The sequence below is a fragment of the Cannabis sativa genome, chromosome 2 (assembly GCF_029168945.1).
Source record: "Cannabis sativa cultivar Pink pepper isolate KNU-18-1 chromosome 2, ASM2916894v1, whole genome shotgun sequence".
NCBI lineage: Eukaryota > Viridiplantae > Streptophyta > Magnoliopsida > Rosales > Cannabaceae > Cannabis > Cannabis sativa.
In genome coordinates this window covers 47,257,868-47,268,566 of record NC_083602.1, presented here as the reverse complement: position 1 = coordinate 47,268,566, position 10,699 = coordinate 47,257,868, and positions in this window count along the sequence as shown.

Sequence of the window (10,699 nt, the reverse complement as noted above, 5' to 3'; positions counted from 1 at the left end):
CGAGGTCCAGACGTGGACCCAAACTTGGACCTAGACCCGAACCTAGACAGAGATCAAGGTCTAGACCTGGACACAAACCCAAACACAGACTCAGACCCGAACTCAAACCCACGCCTAAACTAAGACCCAAGGCTAGACTCAGACCCTGACCCAAACTCGAACCCAGACCAAGATCAGAACAAAGGACTTAGACACAAAACTAAGTCCAGACTCAGATCGGGATTGGAACTTGGGACTCGGACCAAACCTAGACCAAGACCCAGGACGCGAACCCACACTCGAACCCTGATCTGGACCTAGACTGAAATCCGGACCTGAACCCAAACTCAGACTAGGACTCAAACTCCGACCCGAACTCAAACCCAAACTCGAACTCAGAATTGCAAATGGAACTACAACCGAACTAGGAATAGGACCAGGTGCAGGACCTAAACCCAAACCCGAACCCAAATCAAAACCCAAACAGAGACCTAAACCCGAACCGAGCCTAGGACTCAAAGCCGAACCTAGACCGGGACCCAAACCCACACAATAACCGGGACCCCGACCCAGAATCAGGATAGGGACCTGGGAAACAGAATTAGGACCAGGACCTAGTACCTGACCCAGACCCGAACTTGAACCTAGGACCCAGCTGTTAGGCTTAAATTAGTCTAAGTTTCGGGTCGTATTTTCTGTTAGTTTTCACTCTTTGTTTCTAGTTTTAAGGCTATTTTACACTTTATTCTGTTGTTTCAGGTCCCCGGGTGTTTGAAGAAAGTATTTACAAGAATTGAGGACAAGTGGTGGAAGAATTGAGAAGAAAAATAAAGAAAACGTGTTGCTGCCTAATCCCGTCGCGACAGGACAATATCCCTGTCGGACAGGGATTGGTAGAGAGAGTTTTGGGAAAATTATGTTTAATCCCGTCGCGACGAGGCAAATCCTTCGTCGCGACGGGGACCCAATGACGTGATTTTTGGATAGTTTCGTAATTTCACGAATTTTAAAGATGAGATTTGGTTTAAATAGATGTAGTTCGTGAAAATTAGGGTTCATTCAGATTTGGAGCCCTTGAAATAAAGGAGGAGGCTAGAAGAGCGGCTTGTGGCGACCCGGATCAATTGCTTCAACTCGTTCTTTCTCTTCTCTTTAATTTTTCTATGCTATTTTTTGTTTCATTTTTAATTATGGATTTGATTATGGATGTTATGAACTAAACTCTTATTTGGGGAGATGATGATTGTTGATTGACATTATCTTTAGTTAATGATAATTGCTATTTCTCCTTTCTTGATTGTGAAATTTATCCATATTTGTGTTAATTCCATGTTTAAGCTTGATCACCTGTTACATGTTCTATGATCTCAATTCAAAATCTGAAAAGTGAGAATTGAGAATGCTAAAATTGGATAAACTAGGTTTTGATGTGAAACGAAAGTATTTAGATAGCCTTAGTGACAATAAGACTATTGCGTAATGCTGATTATATGTTAGTTTAATTCAGAGATGATTAGATAACATGTAATTTAGGGCCTAAAAGATCTGAAAAGAGTTAGGTTAATTTTATAATCTGTCATTCACATTGAGAAAGAGAGTAGTAATTAGCATTAACAATTGGGTAATTAAATCAACATGATTCTTTTCCATAATTTCTCATCCTTGATTAAACAACTTCACTGCTTTCTTTAATTTTATTTTTTATCTTTATTTTAAACTTTATTAAATTACTTTTATCTACCGAATAGAATCATAAATCTAGTTTAGTGGTATTCAGTTCAATTCCCTGTGGTTTGACCTCACCTGTATGAGTTTACTACTTGATTACGTGCACTTGCGTATTGTTCATATTTTTTGTAACACCAGCTCGTGACCCGGCACCAGAGTTGGAACCAGACTGGGACTCGAGATTGGGATTCGGATCTTGACCGAGGGCTTGGACAAAACCCGTAGTCGGTGTCTGGATTCGGGACCCAGCCCTCGAACCGAACCCTGACAAGGACCCGAACCCACACCTGGACCTGAACAAAGTCCCAAACCCAAAAGTGGACCCGAACCCGTACCCTGTGACCCAAAATTGGAACCAAAACCCGAAGTTGACCGAGACTGGAACTAGGACTTGGACATAGAATCATAACTGAAATTGGACATAGATCCAGAACCATAACCGGACGAGGACCCGGACTCCAACTCAGACCTAGACTCGAATTGTGAGCCGAACCCGGATCGCAACCCAAACTTGGACTCAGGACTCGAACCCGAACCTGAACTCAGACAAAAACATGGAACCAGACTAGGGACACAGAACAAGGGTTGGGACCTAGAACCGCACCCCAGTCTCGATCCCGGACCCAAACTCAGAAATGGGACCTCGGACCTGAACCAGAACCAGACCGAGACCCGTGACAGTGATCTAGATCTTGACTCGGGATTCGGGTAACGGGGCCTAGAATAGACCAGTAGTCGGTGTCTAGATCTGAGACTCAGACTAGGACCAGAACCCAGGTGAAGAACCAAACCTGAACACAGATCTAGACCTGGGACCCAAAATTAGAACCTGAACAAGAATCGGCGAACCAGGACCCTAGAACAAGACTAGGATCGTGACCAGGACCCGCACCCAGACCAAGAACCGAACACAGATCTAGCTCGAGACCCAAACTGAGACTAGAACTCGGGCACGGACACGGTCGTGTACCCAGACCGGAACTGAGACCCGAACCTGGACCTAAATTTGGGACCCGATCCCAAACACAGACTTGGACCTAGATAGGGATCCGGATATAAACATGGACTCAGACCCGCATTCGGGACCCGAACTTGGACTTGGACCCGAACCTAGACATAGATCGGGGTCCAGACCTAGACACAAACCCGGACACAGACTCGGACCTGAACTCAAACCCACACCTAAAATAACACCCAAAGCTAGACCTGGACCCGGACCCAAACTCGAACCCAGACCAGGATAAAAACCAAGGACTTAGACCAAGATTTGTATCCAGCCCCAGATCGAGATTGGAACTTGAGACTTGTACCCAACCTAGACCAAGACACTGGACGTGAACCCACACCCGGAGAATAATCTTGACCTAGACTGAAATCCGGACCCGAACCCAAACACAGACCAGGACTCAAACTCCGACCCGATTTAAAACCCAAACTCGAACTCAGAATTGCAAATGGAACTGGAACTGAACTAGGACTAGGACCAGGTGCAGGACCTAAACCAAAACCCGAACCCAGATCAAAACCCAGACAGAGACCTAAACCCCAACCGAGACTAGGACTCGAACTCGAACCTAGACCGGGACTCAAACCCACACAATAACCGGGACTTGGACCTAGAATCAGGATAGGGTCCTGGGAAACAGAACTAGGAGTAGGACCTAGTGCCCGACCTAGACCCAAACTTGAACCTAGGACCCAGCTTGTGACACTGCACCAGAAATGGAACCAGACTGGGACCTAAGATTGGGATCCAGATCTGGACCTAGGGCTTGGACGAAACTCGTAGTCGGTGTCTGGATTTGGGACCAAGCCCTGGAGCCGAAACCTGACAAGGACCCGTACCCACATCCGGACCTGAACCCAGTCCCAAACCCAAAAGTGGACCCGAACCCGTACCCTGTGACCCAAAATTGGAACCAAAACTGGAAGTTGACCAGGACTGGACCAGGACCCGGACATCAAATCAGAACTAGACTCGAATTGTGAGCCGAACCCGGATCCCAACCTTAACCTGGACTCGGGACTCGAACCCGAACCTGAACTCAGACCAAAACATGGAACCAGACTAGGACACAAAACAAGGGTCGTGACCTAGAACCGCACCCCAGTCTCGATCCCGAACCCTAACTTAGAAATGGGACCTAAGACCTGAACCAGAACCAGACTCAGACCCGTGACAGTGATCCAGATCTTGACTCGGTATTCAGGTAACGGGGCCTGCAACAGACGAGTAGTCGGTGTCTAGATCTGGGACTCAGACTAGGACCAGAACCCAGACGAAGAACCAAACCCGAACCCAGACCTAGATCTGGGACCCAAAATTAGAACCTGAACAATAATTCTGAACCAGGACCCGAGAACAAGACTAGGACCGTGACCAGGACCCGGACCAAGACCTAGAACCGAAAACAGACGTAGTCTCAGACCCAAACTGAGACTGGAAATCTGGCCCGGACACGGTCGTGTATCCAGACCGGAACTGAGATCTGGACCTAAAGGTAAATCTGGGAACCGATCCCAAACACAGACTTGGACCTAGATAGGGATCTGGATACGAACCTAGACTCTAACCAAGACCCAGACTCGGATCGAAATGCTGGACCTAGATCTGGACCGAGATCCTGACCTAGACACAAACTTGGACCTGCACTCGGTACCCGAACTTGGACCTGGAGCCGAAGCTAGACCCAAATCGGGGTCCAGACCTGGACACAAACCCAGACACAGACTCGGACCCGAACTCAAACCAACACCTAGAATCAAACCCAAAGCTAGACCGGGACCCGGACAAAAACTCGAACCCAGACCAGGATTAGAAGCAAGGACTTAGACCCAGAACTGAATACATACTAAAATTGGGATTGAAACTTGGGACTCGAAAGCAACCTAGGCCAAGACCCAGGACGCGAACCCACACCCGGAGCTTGACTTTGACCTAGACTGAAATTTGGACCCGAACCCAAATTCAAACTAGGACTCGAGCTCCTACCTGAACTCAAACACGAACTCGAACTAAGAATCGCAAATGGAACTAGAACCTAACTAGGACAAGGACCAGGTGTAGGACCTAAACCCAAACCTGAACCAAGATAAAAACCCAGACAAAGACCTGAACTCGAACCGAGACTAATACACGAACCCGAACGTAGACGGGACCCAAACACAAACAATAACTGGGACCTGGACCCAAAATCAGGATAGGGACCTGGGAAAAAGAACTAGGACCGTGGCCCGATCTTGAACCTAGGACCCAGCTTGTGACCCGGCACCAAAAATGGAACCAGATTGGGACCCGAGATTGGGATCCGGATCTGGAGCCAGGGCTTGGACAAAACCCGTAGTCGGTGTCTGGATTTGGGACCCAGCCCTGGAGCCGAACCCTGACAAGGACCTGAAACCAAATCCAGACCTGAACCCACTCCCAAACCCAAAAGTGGACCCGAACCCGTACTCTGTGACCTAAAATTGGAACCAAAACTTGAAGTTGACCAGGACTGGAACTAGGACTTGGACTTGGAATCATAACTGAATAAGGACCTAGATCCAGAACCGTAACCGGACCAGGACCCGGACTCCGAATCAGACCTAGACCCGAATTGCGAGCCAGACACGGATCCCAGCAGAAACTTGGACTCGGGACTCGAACCCGAACCTGAACTCAGACCCAAACATGGAACCAGACTAGGACACAGAATCAGGGTCGGGACCTACAACCGCACCCAAGTCTCGATCCCAAACCCAAACTCGAAAATGGGACTTGGGACCTGAACTAGAACTAGACCGAGACCAGTGACAGTGATCCAGATCTTGACTCGAGATTTTGGTAACGGGGCCTGGAACAGACCAGTAGTCGGTGTCTAGATTTGGTACTCAAATTTAGACCAGAACCCAGACGAAGAACCAAACCCGAACCCAGACCTAGACCTGGGACCCAAAATTAGAACCTGAACAAGAATCATCGAACTAGGACCCTAGGACAAGACTAGGACCGTGACCAGGACCCGGACACAGACCTAGAACCGAACACAGACCTAGCCTCAGACCCAAACTGAGACTGGTACTCGGACCCGGACACGGTTGTGTACCCAAACTGGAATTGAGACCCGGACCTGGACGTAAATCTGGGACCCGATCCCAAACATACACTTGGACCTACATAGGCATCCAGATACGAACCTGGACTCAGACAAAGACCCAGACTGGGATCGAAATGCTGGACCTAAATATGGACTGAGATCTAGACCCAGACCCAAACTTGGACCCACATTCTGGACCCGAACTTGGACCTTGACCCAAACCTAGACAAAGATCGGGGTCCAAACCTAAATATAAACCCGGACACACACTCGGACCCGAACTCAAACCCACACCTAGAATCAAACCCAAAGCAAGACCCTGACCCGGACGAAAACTCGAACCCAGACAAGGATTAGAACTAAGGACTTAGACCCATAACTGAATCCATACTCAGATCGGGATTGGAAATTGGGACTCGGACCCAACCTCGACAAAGACCAAGGACACGAACCCACACCCAGAGCCTGATCTTGACCTAGACTGAAATCCGGACCCGAACCTAAACTCTGACCAGGACTCGAACTCCGACCCGAACTCAAACCCAAACTGAACCTAGATCAAAATCAAGACAGAGACCTAAACCCGAACCGAGACTAGGACTCGAACCCAAACCTAGACCGGGACCCAAACCCACACAATAATCGGGACCTGGACCCAGAATCAGGATAGGGACTTGGGAAACAGAATGAGGATCGGGACCTGAACTAGAACCAGACCGAGACCCGTGGCAGTGATCCTGATCTTGACTGGGGATTCAGGTAACGGGGCCTGAAACAAGCCAGTAGTCGTTGTATAGATCTCAGACTCAAACTAGGACCAGAACCCAGAAGAAGAACCTAACTCAACCCAGACCTAGACCTGGGACCCAAAATTAGAACCTGAACAAGAATCCCCGAACCAGGACCCTAGAACAAGACTAAAATCGTGACCAGGATCCGGACCCAAACCTAGAACCGAACACAGACCTAGCCTCAGACCCAAACTCAGACTAGAACTCGGCCCCAGACACGGTCGTGTACCCAGACCGGAACTGAGACCCGAACTTGTACCTAAATCTGGGACCCGATCCCAAACACAGACTTGGACCTAGATAGGGATCAATATGCGAACTTGGGCTCGGACCAAGACCCAGACTTGGATAGAAATGCTGGACCTAGATCTGGACCGAGATCCTGACCCAGACCTAAGCTTCGACCCGCACTCGGGACCCGAACTTGGACCTGGACCCGAACCTAGACCCAGATCGGGGTCAAGACCTGGACACAAACTCAGACACAGACTCGGACCCCAACTCAAACACCCGCACCTAGAATTCGACCCAAAGCTAGACCTGGACCCGGACCAAAACTCGAACCTAGACCAAGATCAGAAAAGAGGACTTAGACCCAGAACTTAATCCAAACTCCGATCGAGATTAGAACTTGGGACTCGGACCCAACATAGACCAAGACCCAGGACACGAACCCACACTCGAAGCCTGATTTGGACCTAGACTGAAATCTGAACTCGAACCCAAACTCAGACCATGACTTGAACTCCGACCCGAACTCAAACCCAAACTCTAACTCAGAATCGCAAATGGAACTAGAACTGAACTAGGACTTTGACTAGGAACAGGACCTAAACCCAAACCCGAACCCAGATCAAAACCCAGACAGAGGCCTAAACCTGAACCGAGACTAGGACTCGAACCCGAACCTAGACCGGGACCCAAACCCACACAATAATCAGGACCTGGACCCAGAATCAGGAGAGGGACCTCGGAAATAGAACTAGGATCGGGACAGTATTCGACCTAGACCCGAATTGAACCTAGGACCCAGCTCGTGACCCGGTACTAGAATTGGAACCAGACTGGGAGCCGAGATTGGGATCTAGATCTGGACCCAGGGCTTGGACAAAACCCGTAGTCGGTGTCTGGATTAGGGATCCAGCACTGGACCCGAATCCTGACAAGGACCCGAAGTCACACCTGGACCTGAACCCAGTCCCAAACCCAAAAGTGGACCCGAACCCGTACCTTGTGACCCAAAATTTGAACCAAAACCGAAAGTTGACCGGGACTAGAATTAGGACTTGGACTTGGAATAATAATTGAAATTGGACCTAGATCCAGAACCGTAACCGGACCAGGACCCGGACTCAAAATTAGAACTACACCCGAATTGTGAGCCGAACCCGGATCCAAACCCAAACCTGTACTCGGGACTCGAACCCGAACCTGAACTCAGACCAAAACATGGAACCAGACTAGGACACAAAACCAGGGTCGTCACCTAGAACCGCACCCCAGTCTCGTCAACTCAGAAATGGGACCTTGTGTTGGAAATTATTTTACCAGGATCTTAGATCTACTCACAAGTATGTTGATTAACACCATAAATATGAACTTTCTAAAAACGATGAAATAAACACATATAAAGTTTAAGAAACCTTACATTGGGTGCAGCGGAATAATATGACTCCTTCCGTTCAGATATCTAGCCCTTGATTCCTTTTTTTAGCAGAGCATTATCAATATCTGAACCCGGATCTCTTTCTTTGAATCTTTAGTGCTGAAAACTCCTTCTTGCTGAAAGTCTTTCTTCACGATCTTCCTCACTATGGTTGAGGTATCACTTGCTGTGTGTGGGCACTACTCTCACACTAAGAATTTCAAAAATTGAAGAGGGAAGGAGGAGAGCAAGGTGGCCGCTAAAGACAGGGAGAGAGAGAGGCTCAGTTTTTCTGAATGAAAAGTTAGAAGGAAAAAGTGTGTTATTTTCCTGAAGGCTTCACTATCTATTTATAGCATTCCACTAGGGTTAGGTTTGAATTATTTGGCATTAAAATAATGAAAATATCAGTTTAAATTCCCTACAAAAGTGGCCAGCAATGCATAGTGGATTTGGGCCTCACTTTTTGCAATTTTGCACTTTTATCTTTTCTGCATCTGATTTTCTCAAAAATGCCAATTTTCTAATTCAACCATTTAAATGCCAATTCTAACTATTTAATAACTATAAATTATTAAATAATATTGTCATTTATCATATTTATTAATTGAACCGTAAAAAGTATCACAATTAAGAAATATGCCCCTATAAACTCTTTCTTTACAATTTCGCCCTTACTTAGTGAAAAATTCACAAATAGACTTAGTCTAATTTGAGAATTATAATTGATTAATCAAAACCAATTATATGAGTCTTAGAAGCAATATTATCTCAACTAGTGCGGGGACCATGGGTCTATATAACCGAGCTTCCAATAAGTAGATCAAGAATTTATAACCTAAATTTACCGACTTATAAATTCTTCGTTGAATCCACGCATAAAACTTAGAATTGCACTCTCAGTATATAGAATGCACTATATGTTCCACCATAAAGACACATCATTAGTTATCCATTGTTATAATCCTAATTTGATCAATGATCCTCTATATGAATGATCTACACTGTAAAAGGATTAGATTACCGTTACACCCTACAATGTATTTAATCCTTAAAACACTTAACCCCGTATAAATGATATTTAAGCTTATGTGAAATGAGATCTCCACCATTTATTTTCGTTTGGTCAAGCTCGAAGGAGATCATCCTTTACTTACTATTCGCCAGATAGAAGCTATAGATTCCATGTTTATGTTAGCGCTCCCACTCAATTGCACTACCGTGTTCCCAAAATGTACGTATCACCCTGACCCATAAGTAGGCTTAACTAACAAATCAAAGAGCACGAATAGCCTCTCGAGATTGAGCCTAATCATAAAAGGATTAAGATCATTTGATCTAGGATCAACTAGGCGATATTGACTTGAATAGATATTACGGTAAGTTTAATAAATCTAAGTCAAAGTTCAATGTCGGTCCCTTCCGATGCATACTCCATGCATCCAACCTGCGCTTTACTTTAACCAATGCTCTAGAAAGAACATAGCACTTCTCCAAATGCAAGTAAACTCTGTTGTAGATTATCATATCAGTAAAACCCTATGTCTGATAAATCTAGGAAAATTTATTCACATAGTCATGTTTACTTTCCAATGTGTTGACAGCACAATCAACAGGATCAAGTATGTGAAAAGGGTTTTAGATGAATTTATACATTATGTACATATAATCATGAAATAAATCATGTGAACCATGCAACATTAAATGTTATTTCTGATCTATATTAATAAGTAAATTTGATTATATTGAAATGTGTTTTATTTAGGGCATAAAACCCAACACCTTGGACCTGAACCAGAACCAGACTCAGACCCGTGACAGTGATCCAGATCTTGACTCGGTATTCGGGTAACGGGGCCTGGAACAGACCAGTAGTCGGTGTCTAGATCTCGGACTCAGACTAGGACCAGAACCCAGACGAAGAACAAAACTAGAATCAGACCCAAAGCTAGACCCGAACCCGGACCCAAACTCGAACCCAGATCAGGATCAGAACCAAGGACTTAGACCCAGAACTGAATCCATACTCAGATCGGGATTCGAATTTGGGACTCGGACCCAACCTCGACAAAGACCCAGGACGCGAATCCACACCCAGAGCCTGATCTTGACCTAGACTGAAATCCGGACCCGAACCCAAACTCTGACCAGGACTCGAATTCCGACCCAAACTCAAACCCAAACCGAACTAGGACTAGGACAAGGACCAGGACCTAAACCCAAACCCGAACCGAGATCAAAATCTAGACAAAGACCTAAACCCGAACCGAGACTAGGACTCGAACCCGAACCTAGACCGGGACCCAAACCCACACAATAATCGGAACCTGGACCCAGAATCACGATAGGGACCTGGGAAACAGAATGAGGACCGGGACCTGAACTAGAACCAGACAGAGATCCGTGACAGTGATCCTGATCTTGACTCAGGATTCAGGTAACGAGGCCTGAAACAAGCCAGTAGTCTGTGTATAGAT